We start from the raw sequence: 16,826 nt of genomic DNA, 5'->3' as shown, positions 1-16,826 counted from the left end.
AAAGCCCCAGGTGCTGATGGTCTTCCTGTAGAATTTTATCTGACTTTCTGGGATATTTTAAAAGATGATCTTTTAGAAATTTTTAAAGAAGTGTTTGTGTGTGAACAGTTGCCGAAGGGATGGAGGAGGGGAATAGTGTCTTTGATTTTTAAGAAAAAAGGGTCCCGTGAGGACCTCGCAAATTGGAGGCCTATAACCTTACTTAATGTGGACTACAAAGTGTTTGCTAAAATTATTGCATGCCGGCTTAAAACAATAATTGATAAGTTGATACAACCTGAGCAAGTGTGTAGTGTGCCAGGAAGGAGTATCACTGAAGTTTTAAATGTTATTAGAGACACAATATGGTATTGTAAGGACCGTGGTCAAAATGTAGCCCTGTTGGCGCTGGACTTTGAGAAGGCGTTCGACAGGGTATCGCATAAATATCTTTTTAGTGTTTTAAAGAAGATGGCGATCCCAGATTTTATTGTGTCTCGTATTATGGTTTTATACAAAATGTCATTTTGTCAAATCTCGGTGAATGGTTTTTTAACAGGTGAGATACCGCTGGAATCCGGAGTGAAGCAAGGGTGCCCGCTCTCCCCAATCCTGTTCATTTGTGCAATGGAGCCTTTATTATGCCAGATCAGGAGAGATAAAGTAATTCGAGGGGTCCCTGTTCCTGGTGGAGGAGGGGCTCAAATTAAAGTTTTCGGGTACATGGATGATGTCACCGCCATCTGCACGGACCCTGCTTCTCTCCGGAAGGTGGTGAGGTGTACCAGTTTTTTTAGTCAGGCCTCGGGTTTTAAGTTAAATTTTAATAAAACTGAGTGTTTGATAATTGGTACTTGGGATGATGTTGACCTACCAGCGGTCAAAATGAAGCAAGATAATGTAAAAATTTTAGGTATTACTTTTAATAAAGACAATGATGGGAGGGAAAGTTGGGAGGAGGTACAAGGGAAAATGGTGAAGAAATTATCTTTCTGGAACTTGCGGAGTTTGTCAATTGAAGGGAAAGTTTTAATTATCAAGTCCATTTTATTGCCAATGATTTTATATGTTGCAATGGTGTACCCTCCCTCTGATTTAATGCTTAAAAAACTGACCCATTGTATTTTTATATGTATTTGGGGCTCAAAGATGGAGAAATTAAAACATATAGAAATGTATAAGAAACATCAAAATGGTGGTAAAGATGTCCCAGATTTGACCATGTTTCTATACATAAATTTTTTCTGTTTCTGTTTTAAACATTTTAATTCAAATAGTGTTTTTAGTCAGTTTTTAAAGTATACTTGTGGTTATGTTTTTAAGAGATGGTTTCGGCCGTCTCTAACCTCGCCTGTTTTATTACGCCCACCTAAGCACCTTAGTATTTTAGAAAAAGTATGCAGGAAATATGTTTTAACGGACTTGGACTCAGACCTTTTAAAAGATCGCAGGAAATTAATGGCCCATCTAAGGAGAGAAGAAGGAGTGTCGGAGGTGATCAACTTTTCATGGAACAGATCCAGGCACGTCTGGAGGAATGTGTATGGGAAATTTCTTGCAAATGTGCATAAAGATCTTGCCTGGATGTCTGTCCACCAGTGCCTCCCTACTAGAGACTTCCAGCACCGAAGGGGCCTGGTGGCACGAGCAAAATGTCCAAGGGACTCATGTGCGAGCAGTGAGACTGTGTTACACCTGTTCTGGGACTGCTGCTACGCTCAAGAACTGTGGAAAAAGTTAGGGGTGCTTTTAAAATGGGTTTGTGGGTTGAGAGATTTTAATCATGAGTATGTTTTATATGGACTTTTTAATTGCCCCACCTTGCATCAAAACAAAATATGTTGGTGCATAATAAATTGTGCAAAGAGTGCCTTATGGAAGGTCAGAAACATTTTATTGTTTAAACATAATTTTATCTCCATAAATGATTGCATCAAAATAATTTTTAGCGAAATGTATATTTATTATCTAAAAGATGTCAAAGATGCGGGTAGACAGGAGGCAAATCAGAGATGAAACTTTTATATGTGGAACACTATTTTGTACTGAGTGTTTTGTTTTTATTTCTGGAATGGTTTTAACGCTCATTGTAAATAATGTTATGTCATGTTCTTAGTTTATGACTTAATAAATATGTTGAAACCTGTCTGTTCTTATCAGTTTAATATCTGATACGTCCCCTATTTGGGGACCATATATTAAATGGATTTTTGGAACAGGGAGCTGGAAATGGAGCTTGCTTTGTCACATGGAACCTTCACGTGCTGTCACAATGGGGATGGAGGGTGTGGTTATGCAGATTCAAAACGCGTTGTGCACAGCTTGAACACACGCACACCGCAGAACTGTCATCCACAGTGCATCCAGAGTTTCTGGAAATGTCTTCCCTGCGGCAATCTTTTGCTATGTCTCCACAGTGGGTGTCGGTTGTAGGCCTTGGTGCGGCCCAAGTGGCAAACCATTTCTGATCATCGCTTCTCTGCCAAATGGCTCAAGATCAAGCGTAGTGTCTGTTCTTATCAGTTTAATATCTGATACGTCCCCTATTTGGTGACCATGTATTAAATGGATTTTTGGAACAGGGAGCTGGAAATGGAGCTTGCTTTGTCGCACGGAACCTTCATGGGGTGTCTCAATGGGGATGGAGGGTGTGGTTATGCAGATTCAAAACGCGTTGTGCACAGCTTGAACACACGCACACCGCAGAACTGTCATCGACAGTGCATCCAGAGTTTCTGGAAATGTCTTCCCTGCGGCAATCTTTTTCTATGTCTCCACAGTGGGTGTCGGTTGTAGGCCTTGGTGCGGCCCAAGTGGCAAACCATTTCTGATCATCGCTTCTCGGCCAAATGGCTCAAGATCAAGCGTAGTGTCTGTTCTTATCAGTTTAATATCTGATACGTCCCCTATTTGGTGACCATATATTAAATGGATTTTTGGAACAGGGAGCTGGAAATGGAGCTTGCTTTGTCGCACGGAACCTTCACGTGCTGTCACAATGGGGATGGAGGGTGTGGTTATGCAGATTCAAAACGCGTTGTGCACAGCTTGAACACACGCACACCGCAGAACTGTCATCGACAGTGCATCCAGAGTTTCTGGAAATGTCTTCCCTGCGGCAATCTTTTGCTATGTCTCCACAGTGGGTGTCGGTTGTAGGCCTTGGTGTGGCCCAAGTGGCAAACCATTTCTGATCATCGCTTCTCGGCCAAATTTCTCAAGATCAAGCATAGTGTCTGTTCTTATCAGTTTAATATGTGATACGTCCCCTATTTTGGGACCATATATTAAATGGATTTTTGGAACAGGGAGCTGGAAATGGAGCTTGCTTTGTCGCACGGAACCTTCATGTGGTGTCTCAATGGGGATGGAGGGTGTGGTTATGCAGATTCAAAACGCGTTGTGCACAGCTTGAACACACGCACACCGCAGAACTGTTATCGACAGTGCATTCAGAGTTTCTGGAAATGTCTTCCCTGTGGTAATCTTTTGCTATGTCTCCACAGTGGGTGTCGGTTGTAGTCCTTGGTGCGGCCCAAGTGGCAAACCATTTCTGATCATCGCTTCTCAGCCAAATGGCTCAAGATCAAGAGTAGTGTCTGTTCTTATCAGTTTAATATCTGATACATCCCCTATTTGGGGACCATATATTAAATGGATTTTTGGAACAGGGAGCTGGAAATGGAGCTTGCTTTGTCGCACGGAACCTTCACGTGCTGTCACAATGGGGATGGAGGGTGTGGTTATGGAGATTCAAAACGCGTTGTGCACAGCTTGAACACACGCACACCGCAGAACTGTCATCGACAGTGCATCCAGAGTTTCTGGAAATGTCTTCCCTGCGGCAATCTTTTGCTACGTCTCCACAGTTGGTGTCGGTTGTAGGCCTTGGTGCAGCCCAAGTGGCAAACCATTTCTGATCATCTCTTCTCGGCCAAATGGCTCAAGATCAAGCGTAGTGTCTGTTCTTATTAGTTTAATATCTGATACGTCCCCTATTTGGGGACCATATATTAAATGGATTTTTGGAACTGGGAGCTGGAAATGGAGCTTGCTTTGTCACACGGAACCTTCACGGGGATGGAGGGTGTGGTTATGCAGATTCAAAACGCGTTGCGCACAGCTTGAACACATGCACACCGCAGAACTGTCATCGACAGAGCATCCAGAGTTTCTGGAAATGTCTTCCCTGCGGCAATCTTTTGCTACGTCTCCACAGTGGATGTCGGTTGTAGGCCTTGGTGCGGCCCAAGTGGCAAACCATTTCTGATCATTTCTTCTCGGCCAAATGGCTCAAGATCAAGCGTAGTGTCTGTTCTTATTAGTTTAATATCTGATACGTCCCCTATTTGGGGACCATACATTAAATGGATTTTTGGAACAGGGAGCTGGAAATGGAGCTTGCTTTGTCACACGGAACCTTCACGGGGATGAAGGGTGTGGTTATGCAGATTCAAAACGCGTTGCGCACAGCTTGAACACATGCACACCGCAGAACTGTCATCGACAGAGCATCCAGAGTTTCTGGAAATGTCTTCCCTGCGGCAATCTTTTGCTACGTCTCCACAGTGGGTGTCGGTTGTAGGCCTTGGTGCGGCCCAAGTGGCAAACCATTTCTGATCATCTCTTCTTGGCCAAATGGCTCAAGATCAAGTGTAGTGTCTGTTCTTATTAGTTTAATATCTGATACGTCCCCTATTTGGGGACCATATATTAAATGGATTTTTGGAACAGGGAGCTGGAAATGGAGCTTGCTTTGTCGCACGGAACCTTCACGGGGATGGAGGGTGTGGTTATGCAGATTCAAAACGCGTTGCGCACAGCTTGAACACATGCACACCGCAGAACTGTCATCGATAGAGCATCCAGAGTTTCTGGAAATGTCTTCCCTGCGGCAATCTTTTGCTACATCTCACAGTGGATGTCGGTTGTAGGCCTTGGTGCGGCCCAAGTGGCAAACCATTTCTGATCATCTCTTCTCGGCCAAATGGCTCAAGATCAAGCGTAGTGTCTGTTCTTATTAGTTTAATATCTGATACGTCCCCTATTTGGGGACCATATATTAAATGGATTTTTGGAACAGGGAGCTGGAAATGGAGCTTGCTTTATCACACGGAACCTTCACGGGGATGGAGGGTGTGGTTATGCAGATTCAAAACGCGTTGCGCACAGCTTGAACACATGCACACCGCAGAACTGTCATCGACAGAGCATCCAGAGTTTCTGGAAATGTCTTCCCTGCGGCAATCTTTTGCTACGTCTCCACAGTTGGTGTCGGTTGTAGGCCTTGGTGCGGCCCAAGTGGCAAACCATTTCTGATCATCTCTTCTCGGCCAAATGGCTCAAGATCAAGCGTAGTGTCTGTTCTTATTAGTTTAATATCTGATACGTCCCCTATTTGGGGACCATATATTAAATGGATTTTTGGAACAGGGAGCTGGAAATGGAGCTTGCTTTGTCACACGGAACCTTCACGGGGATGGAGGGTGTGGTTATGCAGATTCAAAATGCGTTGCACACAGCTTGAACACATGCACACCGCAGAACTGTCATCGACAGAGCATCCAGAGTTTCTGGAAATGTCTTCCCTGCGGCAATCTTTTGCTACGTCTCCACAGTGGGTGTCGGTTGTAGGCCTTGGTGCGGCCCAAGTGGCAAACCATTTCTGATCATCTCTTCTCGGCCAAATGGCTCAAGATCAAGCGTAGTGTCTGTTCTTATTAGTTTAATATCTGATACGTCCCCTATTTGGGGACCATATATTAAATGGATTTTTGGAACAGGGAGCTGGAAATGGAGCTTGCTTTGTCACACGGAACCTTCACGGGGATGGAGGGTGTGGTTATGCAGATTCAAAACGCGTTGCGCACAGCTTGAACACATGCACACCGCAGAACTGTCGTCGACAGAGCATCCAGAGTTTCTGGAAATGTCTTCCCTGCGGCAATCTTTTGCTACGTCTCCACAGTGGGTGTCGGTTGTAGGCCTTGGTGCGGCCCAAGTGGCAAACCATTTCTGATCATCTCTTCTCGGCCAAATGGCTCAAGATCAAGCGTAGTGTCTGTTCTTATTAGTTTAATATCTGTTACGTCCCCTATTTGGGGACCATATATTAAATGGATTTTTGGAACAGGGAGCTGGAAATGGAGCTTGCTTTGTCACACGGAACCTTCACGGGGATGGAGGGTGTGGTTATGCAGATTCAAAACGCGTTGCGCACAGCTTGAACACATGCACACCGCAGAACTGTCATCGACAGAGCATCCAGAGTTTCTGGAAATGTCTTCCCTGCGGCAATCTTTTGCTACGTCTTAACAGTGGGTGTCGGTTGTAGGCGTTGGTGCGGCCCAAGTGGCAAACCATTTCTGATCATCTCTTCTCGGCCAAATGGATCAAGATCAAGCGTAGTGTCTGTTATTAGTTTAATATCTGATATGTCCCCTATTTGGGGACCATATATTACATGGATTTTTGGAACAGGGAGCTGGAAATGGAGCTTGCTTTGTCACACGGAACCTTCACGGGGATGGAGGGTGTGGTTATGCAGATTCAAAACGCGTTGCGCACAGCTTGAACACATGCACACCGCAGAACTGTCATCGACAGAGCATCCAGAGTTTCTGGAAATGTCTTCCCTGCGGCAATCTTTTGCTACGTCTCCACAGTGGGTGTCGGTTGTAGGCCTTGGTGCGGCCCAAGTGGCAAATCATTTCTGATCATCTCTTCTCGGCCAAATGGCTCAAGATCAAGCGTAGTGTCTGTTCTTATTAGTTTAATATCTGATACGTCCCCTATTTTGGGACCATATATTAAATGGATTTTTGGAACAGGGAGCTGGAAATGGAGCTTGCTTTGTCGCACGGAACCATCACGGGGGTGGAGGGTGTGGTTATGCAGATTCAAAACGCGTTGCGCACAGCTTGAACACATGCACACCGCAGAACTGTCATCGACAGATCATCCAGAGTTTCTGGAAATGTCTTCCCTGCGGCAATCTTTTGCTACGTCTCCACAGTGGGTGTCGGTTGTAGGCCTTGGTGCGGCCCAAGTGGCAAACCATTTCTGATCATCTCTTCTCGGCCAAATGGCTCAAGATCAAGTGTAGTGTCTGTTCTTATTAGTTTAATATCTGATACGTCCCCTATTTGGGGACCATATATTAAATGGATTTTTGGAACAGGCAGCTGGAAATGGAGCTTGCTTTGTCGCACGGAACCTTCACGGGGATGGAGGGTGTGGTTATGCAGATTCAAAACGCGTTGCGCACAGCTTGAACACATGCACACCGCAGAACTGTCATCGATAGAGCATCCAGAGTTTCTGGAAATGTCTTCCCTGCGGCAATCTTTTGCTACGTCTCACAGTGGATGTCGGTTGTAGGCCTTGGTGCGGCCCAAGTGGCAAACCATTTCTGATCATCTCTTCTCGGCCAAATGGCTCAAGATCAAGCGTAGTGTCTGTTCTTATTAGTTTAATATCTGATACGTCCCCTATTTGGGGACCATATATTAAATGGATTTTTGGAACAGGGAGCTGGAAATGGAGCTTGCTTTGTCGCACGGAACCATCACGGGGGTGGAGGGTGTGGTTATGCAGATTCAAAACGCGTTTCACACAGCTTGAACACATGCACACCGCAGAACTGTCATCGACAGATCATCCAGAGTTTCTGGAAATGTCTTCCCTGCGGCAATCTTTTGCTATGTCTCCATAGTGGGTGTCGGTTGTAGGCCTTGGTGCGGCCCAAGTGGCAAACCATTTCTGATCATCTCTTCTTGGCCAAATGGCTCAAGATCAAGCGTAGTGTCTGTTCTTATTAGTTTAATATCTGATACGTCCCCTATTTGGGGACCATATATTAAATGGATTTTTGGAACAGGGAGCTGGAAATGGAGCTTGCTTTGTCACACGGAACCTTCACGGGGATGGAGGGTGTGGTTATGCAGATTCAAAACGCATTGCGCACAGCTTGAACACATGCACACCGCAGAACTGTCATCGACAGAGCATCCAGAGTTTCTGGAAATGTCTTCCCTGCGGCAATCTTTTGCTACGTCTCCACAGTGGGTGTCGGTTGTAGGCCTTGGTGCGGCCCAAGTGGCAAACCATTTTTGATCATCTCTTCTCGGCCAAATGGCTCAAGATGAAGCGTAGTGTCTGTTCTTATTAGTTTAATATCTGATACGTCCCTTATTTGGGGACCATATATTAAATGGATTTTTGGAACAGGGAGCTGGAAATGGAGCTTGCTTTGTCACACGGAACCTTCACGGGGATGGAGGGTGTGGTTATGCAGATTCAAAACGCATTGTGCACAGCTTGAACACATGCACACCGCAGAACTGTCATCGATAGAGCATCCAGAGTTTCTGGAAATGTCTTTCCTGCGGCAATCTTTTGCTACGTCTCCACAGTGGGTGTTGGTTGTAGGCCTTGGTGCGGCCCAAGTGGCAAACCATTTCTGATCATCTCTTCTCGGCCAAATGGCTCAAGATCAAGCGTAGTGTCTGTTCTTATTAGTTTAATATCTGATACGTCCCCTATTTGGGGACCATATATTAAATGGATTTTTGGAACTGGGAGCTGGAAATGGAGCTTGCTTTGTCACACGGAACCTTCACGGGGATGGAGGGTGTGGTTATGCAGATTCAAAACGCGTTGCGCACAGCTTGAACACATGCACACCGCAGAACTGTCATCGACAGAGCATCCAGAGTTTCTGGAAATGTCTTCCCTGCGGCAATCTTTTGCTACGTCTCCACAGTGGATGTCGGTTGTAGGCCTTGGTGCGGCCCAAGTGGCAAACCATTTCTGATCATTTCTTCTCGGCCAAATGGCTCAAGATCAAGCGTAGTGTCTGTTCTTATTAGTTTAATATCTGATACGTCCCCTATTTGGGGACCACTCATTAAATGGATTTTTGGAACAGGGAGCTGGAAATGGAGCTTGCTTTGTCACACGGAACCTTCACGGGGATGGAGGGTGTGGTTATGCAGATTCAAAACGCGTTGCGCACAGCTTGAACACATGCACACCGCAGAACTGTCATCGACAGAGCATCCAGAGTTTCTGGAAATGTCTTCCCTGCGGCAATCTTTTGCTACGTCTCCACAGTTGGTGTCGGTTGTAGGCCTTGGTGCGGCCCAAGTGGCAAACCATTTCTGATCATCTCTTCTCGGCCAAATGGCTCAAGATCAAGCGTAGTGTCTGTTCTTATTAGTTTAATATCTGATACGTCCCCTATTTGGGGACCATATATTAAATGGATTTTTGGAACAGGGAGCTGGAAATGGAGCTTGCTTTGTCACACGGAACCTTCACGGGGATGGAGGGTGTGGTTATGCAGATTCAAAATGCGTTGCACACAGCTTGAACACATGCACACCGCAGAACTGTCATCGACAGAGCATCCAGAGTTTCTGGAAATGTCTTCCCTGCGGCAATCTTTTGCTACGTCTCCACAGTGGGTGTCGGTTGTAGGCCTTGGTGCGGCCCAAGTGGCAAACCATTTCTGATCATCTCTTCTCGGCCAAATGGCTCAAGATCAAGCGTAGTGTCTGTTCTTATTAGTTTAATATCTGATACGTCCCCTATTTGGGGACCATATATTAAATGGATTTTTGGAACAGGGAGCTGGAAATGGAGCTTGCTTTGTCACACGGAACCTTCACGGGGATGGAGGGTGTGGTTATGCAGATTCAAAACGCGTTGCGCACAGCTTGAACACATGCACACCGCAGAACTGTCGTCAACAGAGCATCCAGAGTTTCTGGAAATGTCTTCCCTGCGGCAATCTTTTGCTACGTCTCCACAGTGGGTGTCGGTTGTAGGCCTTGGTGCGGCCCAAGTGGCAAACCATTTCTGATCATCTCTTCTCGGCCAAATGGCTCAAGATCAAGCGTAGTGTCTGTTCTTATTAGTTTAATATCTGTTACGTCCCCTATTTGGGGACCATATATTAAATGGATTTTTGGAACAGGGAGCTGGAAATGGAGCTTGCTTTGTCACACGGAACCTTCACGGGGATGGAGGGTGTGGTTATGCAGATTCAAAACGCGTTGCGCACAGCTTGAACACATGCACACCGCAGAACTGTCATCGACAGAGCATCCAGAGTTTCTGGAAATGTCTTCCCTGCGGCAATCTTTTGCTACGTCTTAACAGTGGGTGTCGGTTGTAGGCCTTGGTGCGGCCCAAGTGGCAAACCATTTCTGATCATCTCTTCTCGGCCAAATGGATCAAGATCAAGCGTAGTGTCTGTTATTAGTTTAATATCTGATATGTCCCCTATTTGGGGACCATATATTACATGGATTTTTGGAACAGGGAGCTGGAAATGGAGCTTGCTTTGTCACACGGAACCTTCACGGGGATGGAGGGTGTGGTTATGCAGATTCAAAACGCGCTGCGCACAGCTTGAACACATGCACACCGCAGAACTGTCATCGACAGAGCATCCAGAGTTTCTGGAAATGTCTTCCCTGCGGCAATCTTTTGCTACGTCTCCACAGTGGGTGTCGGTTGTAGGCCTTGGTGCGGCCCAAGTGGCAAACCATTTCTGATCATCTCTTCTCGGCCAAATGGCTCAAGATCAAGCGTAGTGTCTGTTCTTAGTTTAATATCTGATACGTCCCCTATTTGGGGACCATATATTAAATGGATTTTTGGAACAGGGAGCTGGAAATGGAGCTTGCTTTGTCACACGGAACCTTCACGGGGATGGAGGGTGTGGTTATGCAGATTTAAAACGCGTTGCGCACAGCTTGAACACATGCACACCGCAGAACTGTCATCGACAGAGCATCCAGAGTTTCTGGAAATGTCTTCCCTGCGGCAATCTTTTGCTACGTCTCCACAGTGGGTGTCGGTTGTAGGCCTTGGTGCGGCCCAAGTGGCAAATCATTTCTGATCATCTCTTCTCGGCCAAATGGCTCAAGATCAAGCGTAGTGTCTGTTCTTATTAGTTTAATATCTGATACGTCCCCTATTTGGGGACCATATATTAAATGGATTTTTGGAACAGGGAGCTGGAAATGGAGCTTGCTTTGTCGCACGGAACCATCACGGGGGTGGAGGGTGTGGTTATGCAGATTCAAAACGCGTTGCGCACAGCTTGAACACATGCACACCGCAGAACTGTCATCGACAGATCATCCAGAGTTTCTGGAAATGTCTTCCCTGCGGCAATCTTTTGCTACGTCTCCACAGTGGGTGTCGGTTGTAGGCCTTGGTGCGGCCCAAGTGGCAAACCATTTCTGATCATCTCTTCTCGGCCAAATGGCTCAAGATCAAGTGTAGTGTCTGTTCTTATTAGTTTAATATCTGATACGTCCCCTATTTGGGGACCATATATTAAATGGATTTTTGGAACAGGCAGCTGGAAATGGAGCTTGCTTTGTCGCACGGAACCTTCACGGGGATGGAGGGTGTGGTTATGCAGATTCAAAACGCGTTGCGCACAGCTTGAACACATGCACACCGCAGAACTGTCATCGATAGAGCATCCAGAGTTTCTGGAAATGTCTTCCCTGCGGCAATCTCTTGCTACGTCTCACAGTGGATGTCGGTTGTAGGCCTTGGTGCGGCCCAAGTGGCAAACCATTTCTGATCATCTCTTCTCGGCCAAATGGCTCAAGATCAAGCGTAGTGTCTGTTCTTATTAGTTTAATATCTGATACGTCCCCTATTTGGGGACCATATATTAAATGGATTTTTGGAACAGGGAGCTGGAAATGGAGCTTGCTTTGTCGCACGGAACCATCACGGGGGTGGAGGGTGTGGTTATGCAGATTCAAAACGCGTTTCACACAGCTTGAACACATGCACACCGCAGAACTGTCATCGACAGATCATCCAGAGTTTCTGGAAATGTCTTCCCTGCGGCAATCTTTTGCTACGTCTCCACAGTGGGTGTCGGTTGTAGGCCTTTTTGCGGCCCAAGTGGCAAACCATTTCTGATCATCTCTTCTTGGCCAAATGGCTCAAGATCAAGCGTAGTGTCTGTTCTTATTAGTTTAATATCTGATACGTCCCCTATTTGGGGACCATATATTAAATGGATTTTTGGAACAGGGAGCTGGAAATGGAGCTTGCTTTGTCACACGGAACCTTCACGGGGATGGAGGGTGTGGTTATGCAGATTCAAAACGCGTTGCGCACAGCTTGAACACATGCACACCGCAGAACTGTCATCGACAGAGCATCCAGAGTTTCTGGAAATGTCTTCCCTGCGGCAATCTTTTGCTACGTCTCCACAGTGGGTGTCGGTTGTAGGCCTTGGTGCGGCCCAAGTGGCAAACCATTTTTGATCATCTCTTCTCGGCCAAATGGCTCAAGATGAAGCGTAGTGTCTGTTCTTATTAGTTTAATATCTGATACGTCCCTTATTTGGGGACCATATATTAAATGGATTTTTGGAACAGGGAGCTGGAAATGGAGCTTGCTTTGTCACACGGAACCTTCACGGGGATGGAGGGTGTGGTTATGCAGATTCAAAACGCATTGTGCACAGCTTGAACACATGCGCACCGCAGAACTGTCATCGATAGAGCATCCAGAGTTTCTGGAAATGTCTTTCCTGCGGCAATCTTTTGCTACGTCTCCACAGTGGGTGTCGGTTGTAGGCCTGGGTGCGGCCCAAGTGGCAAACCATTTCTGATCATCTCTTCTCGGCCAAATGGCTCAAGATCAAGCGTAGTGTCTGTTCTTATTAGTTTAATATCTGATACGTCCCCTATTTGGGGACCATATATTAAATGGATTTTTGGAACTGGGAGCTGGAAATGGAGCTTGCTTTGTCACACGGAACCTTCACGGGGATGGAGGGTGTGGTTATGCAGATTCAAAACGCGTTGCGCACAGCTTGAACACATGCACACCGCAGAACTGTCATCGACAGAGCATCCAGAGTTTCTGGAAATGTCTTCCCTGCGGCAATCTTTTGCTACGTCTCCACAGTGGATGTCGGTTGTAGGCCTTGGTGCGGCCCAAGTGGCAAACCATTTCTGATCATTTCTTCTCGGCCAAATGGCTCAAGATCAAGCGTAGTGTCTGTTCTTATTAGTTTAATATCTGATACGTCCCCTATTTGGGGACCATACATTAAATGGATTTTTGGAACAGGGAGCTGGAAATGGAGCTTGCTTTGTCACACGGAACCTTCACGGGGATGAAGGGTGTGGTTATGCAGATTCAAAACGCGTTGCGCACAGCTTGAACACATGCACACCGCAGAACTGTCATCGACAGAGCATCCAGAGTTTCTGGAAATGTCTTCCCTGCGGCAATCTTTTGCTACGTCTCCACAGTGGGTGTCGGTTGTAGGCCTTGGTGCGGCCCAAGTGGCAAACCATTTCTGATCATCTCTTCTTGGCCAAATGGCTCAAGATCAAGTGTAGTGTCTGTTCTTATTAGTTTAATATCTGATACGTCCCCTATTTGGGGACCATATATTAAATGGATTTTTGGAACAGGGAGCTGGAAATGGAGCTTGCTTTGTCGCACGGAACCTTCACGGGGATGGAGGGTGTGGTTATGCAGATTCAAAACGCGTTGCGCACAGCTTGAACACATGCACACCGCAGAACTGTCATCGATAGAGCATCCAGAGTTTCTGGAAATGTCTTCCCTGCGGCAATCTTTTGCTACGTCTCACAGTGGATGTCGGTTGTAGGCCTTGGTGCGGCCCAAGTGGCAAACCATTTCTGATCATCTCTTCTCGGCCAAATGGCTCAAGATCAAGCGTAGTGTCTGTTCTTATTAGTTTAATATCTGATACGTCCCCTATTTGGGGACCATATATTAAATGGATTTTTGGAACAGGGAGCTGGAAATGGAGCTTGCTTTATCACACGGAACCTTCACGGGGATGGAGGGTGTGGTTATGCAGATTCAAAACGCGTTGCGCACAGCTTGAACACATGCACACCGCAGAACTGTCATCGACAGAGCATCCAGAGTTTCTGGAAATGTCTTCCCTGCGGCAATCTTTTGCTACGTCTCCACAGTTGGTGTCGGTTGTAGGCCTTGGTGCGGCCCAAGTGGCAAACCATTTCTGATCATCTCTTCTCGGCCAAATGGCTCAAGATCAAGCGTAGTGTCTGTTCTTATTAGTTTAATATCTGATACGTCCCCTATTTGGGGACCATATATTAAATGGATTTTTGGAACAGGGAGCTGGAAATGGAGCTTGCTTTGTCACACGGAACCTTCACGGGGATGGAGGGTGTGGTTATGCAGATTCAAAATGCGTTGCGCACAGCTTGAACACATGCACACCGCAGAACTGTCATCGACAGAGCATCCAGAGTTTCTGGAAATGTCTTCCCAGCGGCAATCTTTTGCTACGTCTCCACAGTGGGTGTCGGTTGTAGGCCTTGGTGCGGCCCAAGTGGCAAACCATTTCTGATCATCTCTTCTCGGCCAAATGGCTCAAGATCAAGCGTAGTGTCTGTTCTTATTAGTTTAATATCTGATACGTCCCCTATTTGGGGACCATACATTAAATGGATTTTTGGAACAGGGAGCTGGAAATGGAGCTTGCTTTGTCACATGGAACCTTCACGGGGATGAAGGGTGTGGTTATGCAGATTCAAAACGCGTTGCGCACAGCTTGAACACATGCACACCGCAGAACTGTCATCGACAGAGCATCCAGAGTTTCTGGAAATGTCTTCCCTGCGGCACTCTTTTGCTACGTCTCCACAGTGGGTGTCGGTTGTAGGCCTTGGTGCGGCCCAAGTGGCAAACCATTTCTGATCATCTCTTCTCGGCCAAATGGCTCAAGATCAAGTGTAGTGTCTGTTCTTATTAGTTTAATATCTGATACGTCCCCTATTTGGGGACCATATATTAAATGGATTTTTGGAACATGGAGCTGGAAATGGAGCTTGCTTTGTCGCACGGAACCTTCACAGGGATGGAGGGTGTGGTTATGCAGATTCAAAACGCGTTGCGCACAGCTTGAACACATGCACACCGCAGAACTGTCATCGATAGAGCATCCAGAGTTTCTGGAAATGTCTTCCCTGCGGCAATCTTTTGCTACGTCTCACAGTGGATGTCGGTTGTAGGCCTTGGTGCGGCCCAAGTGGCAAACCATTTCTGATCATCTCTTCTCGGCCAAATGGCTCAAGATCAAGCGTAGTGTCTGTTCTTATTAGTTTAATATCTGATACGTCCCCTATTTGGGGACCATATATTAAATGGATTTTTGGAACAGGGAGCTGGAAATGGAGCTTGCTTTGTCACACGGAACCTTCACGGGGATGGAGGGTGTGGTTATGCAGATTCAAAATGCGTTGCACACAGCTTGAACACATGCACACCGCAGAACTGTCATCGACAGAGCATCCAGAGTTTCTGGAAATGTCTTCCCTGCGGCAATCTTTTGCTACGTCTCCACAGTGGGTGTCGGTTGTAGGCCTTGGTGCGGCCCAAGTGGCAAACCATTTCTGATCATCTCTTCTCGGCCAAATGGCTCAAGATCAAGCGTAGTGTCTGTTCTTATTAGTTTAATATCTGATACGTCCCCTATTTGGGGACCATATATTAAATGGATTTTTGGAACAGGGAGCTGGAAATGGAGCTTGCTTTGTCACACGGAACCTTCACGGGGATGGAGGGTGTGGTTATGCAGATTCAAAACGCGTTGCGCACAGCTTGAACACATGCACACCGCAGAACTGTCGTCGACAGAGCATCCAGAGTTTCTGGAAATGTCTTCCCTGCGGCAATCTTTTGCTACGTCTCCACAGTGGGTGTCGGTTGTAGGCCTTGGTGCGGCCCAAGTGGCAAACCATTTCTGATCATCTCTTCTCGGCCAAATGGCTCAAGATCAAGCGTAGTGTCTGTTCTTATTAGTTTAATATCTGTTACGTCCCCTATTTGGGGACCATATATTAAATGGATTTTTGGAACAGGGAGCTGGAAATGGAGCTTGCTTTGTCACACGGAACCTTCACGGGGATGGAGGGTGTGGTTATGCAGATTCAAAACGCGTTGCGCACAGCTTGAACACATGCACACCGCAGAACTGTCATCGATAGAGCATCCAGAGTTTCTGGAAATGTCTTCCCTGCGGCAATCTTTTGCTACGTCTCACAGTGGATGTCGGTTGTAGGCCTTGGTGCGGCCCAAGTGGCAAACCATTTCTGATCATCTCTTCTCGGCCAAATGGCTCAAGATCAAGCGTAGTGTCTGTTCTTATTAGTTTAATATCTGATACGTCCCCTATTTGGGGACCATATATTAAATGGATTTTTGGAACAGGGAGCTGGAAATGGAGCTTGCTTTATCACACGGAACCTTCACGGGGATGGAGGGTGTGGTTATGCAGATTCAAAACGCGTTGCGCACAGCTTGAACACATGCACACCGCAGAACTGTCATCGACAGAGCATCCAGAGTTTCTGGAAATGTCTTCCCTGCGGCAATCTTTTGCTACGTCTCCACAGTTGGTGTCGGTTGTAGGCCTTGGTGCGGCCCAAGTGGCAAACCATTTCTGATCATCTCTTCTCGGCCAAATGGCTCAAGATCAAGCGTAGTGTCTGTTCTTATTAGTTTAATATCTGATACGTCCCCTATTTGGGGACCATATATTAAATGGATTTTTGGAACAGGGAGCTGGAAATGGAGCTTGCTTTGTCACACGGAACCTTCACGGGGATGGAGGGTGTGGTTATGCAGATTCAAAATGCGTTGCGCACAGCTTGAACACATGCACACCGCAGAACTGTCATCGACAGAGCATCCAGAGTTTCTGGAAATGTCTTCCCAGCGGCAATCTTTTGCTACGTCTCCACAGTGGGTGTCGGTTGTAGGCCTTGGTGCGGCCCAAGTGGCAAACC

At 46.6% G+C, this 16,826-nt stretch overlaps 5 non-coding genes and 37 pseudogenes across 5 annotated transcripts; all 42 read left to right on the top strand.

Moving 5' to 3' along the window:
* Window positions 1–2,085: 2,085 nt before the first annotated feature.
* On the top strand, window positions 2,086–2,285 carry LOC143797415 (U2 spliceosomal RNA). Its single transcript, XR_013220462.1, has one exon. It is a non-coding gene; the product is annotated as a U2 spliceosomal RNA (small nuclear RNA).
* A 164-nt stretch (window positions 2,286–2,449) lies between these two features.
* On the top strand, window positions 2,450–2,636 carry LOC143796202 (U2 spliceosomal RNA). Its single transcript, XR_013220445.1, has one exon. It is a non-coding gene; the product is annotated as a U2 spliceosomal RNA (small nuclear RNA).
* A 176-nt stretch (window positions 2,637–2,812) lies between these two features.
* LOC143794446 (U2 spliceosomal RNA) lies at window positions 2,813–2,999 on the top strand. The gene has a single exon (XR_013220420.1). It is a non-coding gene; the product is annotated as a U2 spliceosomal RNA (small nuclear RNA).
* Window positions 3,000–3,175: 176 nt separating this feature from the next.
* On the top strand, window positions 3,176–3,362 carry LOC143797403 (U2 spliceosomal RNA). Its single transcript, XR_013220460.1, has one exon. It is a non-coding gene; the product is annotated as a U2 spliceosomal RNA (small nuclear RNA).
* Window positions 3,363–3,538: 176 nt separating this feature from the next.
* LOC143794330 (U2 spliceosomal RNA) lies at window positions 3,539–3,725 on the top strand. The gene has a single exon (XR_013220418.1). It is a non-coding gene; the product is annotated as a U2 spliceosomal RNA (small nuclear RNA).
* Window positions 3,726–3,901: 176 nt separating this feature from the next.
* Window positions 3,902–4,075, top strand: LOC143794790 (U2 spliceosomal RNA; annotated as a pseudogene).
* A 176-nt stretch (window positions 4,076–4,251) lies between these two features.
* On the top strand, window positions 4,252–4,403 carry LOC143796224 (U2 spliceosomal RNA; annotated as a pseudogene).
* A 198-nt stretch (window positions 4,404–4,601) lies between these two features.
* LOC143801587 (U2 spliceosomal RNA) lies at window positions 4,602–4,775 on the top strand (annotated as a pseudogene).
* A 175-nt stretch (window positions 4,776–4,950) lies between these two features.
* On the top strand, window positions 4,951–5,124 carry LOC143794740 (U2 spliceosomal RNA; annotated as a pseudogene).
* A 176-nt stretch (window positions 5,125–5,300) lies between these two features.
* Window positions 5,301–5,474, top strand: LOC143794978 (U2 spliceosomal RNA; annotated as a pseudogene).
* Window positions 5,475–5,650: 176 nt separating this feature from the next.
* On the top strand, window positions 5,651–5,824 carry LOC143794975 (U2 spliceosomal RNA; annotated as a pseudogene).
* Window positions 5,825–6,000: 176 nt separating this feature from the next.
* Window positions 6,001–6,174, top strand: LOC143796678 (U2 spliceosomal RNA; annotated as a pseudogene).
* Window positions 6,175–6,350: 176 nt separating this feature from the next.
* On the top strand, window positions 6,351–6,521 carry LOC143797348 (U2 spliceosomal RNA; annotated as a pseudogene).
* A 176-nt stretch (window positions 6,522–6,697) lies between these two features.
* LOC143796774 (U2 spliceosomal RNA) lies at window positions 6,698–6,872 on the top strand (annotated as a pseudogene).
* Window positions 6,873–7,047: 175 nt separating this feature from the next.
* LOC143801610 (U2 spliceosomal RNA) lies at window positions 7,048–7,199 on the top strand (annotated as a pseudogene).
* Window positions 7,200–7,396: 197 nt separating this feature from the next.
* LOC143794611 (U2 spliceosomal RNA) lies at window positions 7,397–7,608 on the top strand (annotated as a pseudogene).
* A 138-nt stretch (window positions 7,609–7,746) lies between these two features.
* LOC143795621 (U2 spliceosomal RNA) lies at window positions 7,747–7,920 on the top strand (annotated as a pseudogene).
* A 176-nt stretch (window positions 7,921–8,096) lies between these two features.
* On the top strand, window positions 8,097–8,270 carry LOC143797160 (U2 spliceosomal RNA; annotated as a pseudogene).
* Window positions 8,271–8,446: 176 nt separating this feature from the next.
* LOC143794789 (U2 spliceosomal RNA) lies at window positions 8,447–8,620 on the top strand (annotated as a pseudogene).
* A 176-nt stretch (window positions 8,621–8,796) lies between these two features.
* On the top strand, window positions 8,797–8,970 carry LOC143796556 (U2 spliceosomal RNA; annotated as a pseudogene).
* Window positions 8,971–9,146: 176 nt separating this feature from the next.
* Window positions 9,147–9,320, top strand: LOC143794974 (U2 spliceosomal RNA; annotated as a pseudogene).
* Window positions 9,321–9,496: 176 nt separating this feature from the next.
* Window positions 9,497–9,670, top strand: LOC143794973 (U2 spliceosomal RNA; annotated as a pseudogene).
* A 176-nt stretch (window positions 9,671–9,846) lies between these two features.
* LOC143796677 (U2 spliceosomal RNA) lies at window positions 9,847–10,020 on the top strand (annotated as a pseudogene).
* Window positions 10,021–10,196: 176 nt separating this feature from the next.
* Window positions 10,197–10,367, top strand: LOC143797347 (U2 spliceosomal RNA; annotated as a pseudogene).
* A 176-nt stretch (window positions 10,368–10,543) lies between these two features.
* LOC143797329 (U2 spliceosomal RNA) lies at window positions 10,544–10,714 on the top strand (annotated as a pseudogene).
* Window positions 10,715–10,890: 176 nt separating this feature from the next.
* Window positions 10,891–11,065, top strand: LOC143795559 (U2 spliceosomal RNA; annotated as a pseudogene).
* A 175-nt stretch (window positions 11,066–11,240) lies between these two features.
* On the top strand, window positions 11,241–11,392 carry LOC143801609 (U2 spliceosomal RNA; annotated as a pseudogene).
* Window positions 11,393–11,589: 197 nt separating this feature from the next.
* On the top strand, window positions 11,590–11,801 carry LOC143794609 (U2 spliceosomal RNA; annotated as a pseudogene).
* A 138-nt stretch (window positions 11,802–11,939) lies between these two features.
* Window positions 11,940–12,113, top strand: LOC143795620 (U2 spliceosomal RNA; annotated as a pseudogene).
* A 176-nt stretch (window positions 12,114–12,289) lies between these two features.
* Window positions 12,290–12,463, top strand: LOC143797159 (U2 spliceosomal RNA; annotated as a pseudogene).
* Window positions 12,464–12,639: 176 nt separating this feature from the next.
* Window positions 12,640–12,813, top strand: LOC143794788 (U2 spliceosomal RNA; annotated as a pseudogene).
* Window positions 12,814–12,989: 176 nt separating this feature from the next.
* LOC143796223 (U2 spliceosomal RNA) lies at window positions 12,990–13,141 on the top strand (annotated as a pseudogene).
* A 198-nt stretch (window positions 13,142–13,339) lies between these two features.
* Window positions 13,340–13,513, top strand: LOC143801586 (U2 spliceosomal RNA; annotated as a pseudogene).
* Window positions 13,514–13,688: 175 nt separating this feature from the next.
* On the top strand, window positions 13,689–13,862 carry LOC143794739 (U2 spliceosomal RNA; annotated as a pseudogene).
* Window positions 13,863–14,038: 176 nt separating this feature from the next.
* On the top strand, window positions 14,039–14,212 carry LOC143794972 (U2 spliceosomal RNA; annotated as a pseudogene).
* Window positions 14,213–14,388: 176 nt separating this feature from the next.
* Window positions 14,389–14,540, top strand: LOC143796186 (U2 spliceosomal RNA; annotated as a pseudogene).
* Window positions 14,541–14,738: 198 nt separating this feature from the next.
* LOC143801398 (U2 spliceosomal RNA) lies at window positions 14,739–14,912 on the top strand (annotated as a pseudogene).
* Window positions 14,913–15,087: 175 nt separating this feature from the next.
* LOC143794971 (U2 spliceosomal RNA) lies at window positions 15,088–15,261 on the top strand (annotated as a pseudogene).
* Window positions 15,262–15,437: 176 nt separating this feature from the next.
* Window positions 15,438–15,611, top strand: LOC143794970 (U2 spliceosomal RNA; annotated as a pseudogene).
* A 176-nt stretch (window positions 15,612–15,787) lies between these two features.
* LOC143796676 (U2 spliceosomal RNA) lies at window positions 15,788–15,961 on the top strand (annotated as a pseudogene).
* Window positions 15,962–16,136: 175 nt separating this feature from the next.
* LOC143794737 (U2 spliceosomal RNA) lies at window positions 16,137–16,310 on the top strand (annotated as a pseudogene).
* A 176-nt stretch (window positions 16,311–16,486) lies between these two features.
* LOC143794969 (U2 spliceosomal RNA) lies at window positions 16,487–16,660 on the top strand (annotated as a pseudogene).
* Window positions 16,661–16,826: the final 166 nt, after the last annotated feature.

This window comes from Ranitomeya variabilis, chromosome 1 (genome assembly GCF_051348905.1).
Source record: "Ranitomeya variabilis isolate aRanVar5 chromosome 1, aRanVar5.hap1, whole genome shotgun sequence".
Taxonomy (NCBI): domain Eukaryota; kingdom Metazoa; phylum Chordata; class Amphibia; order Anura; family Dendrobatidae; genus Ranitomeya; species Ranitomeya variabilis.
The sequence above is the reverse complement of the archived record's forward strand: the minus strand, read 5'-3'. Positions and strand labels throughout refer to the sequence as shown.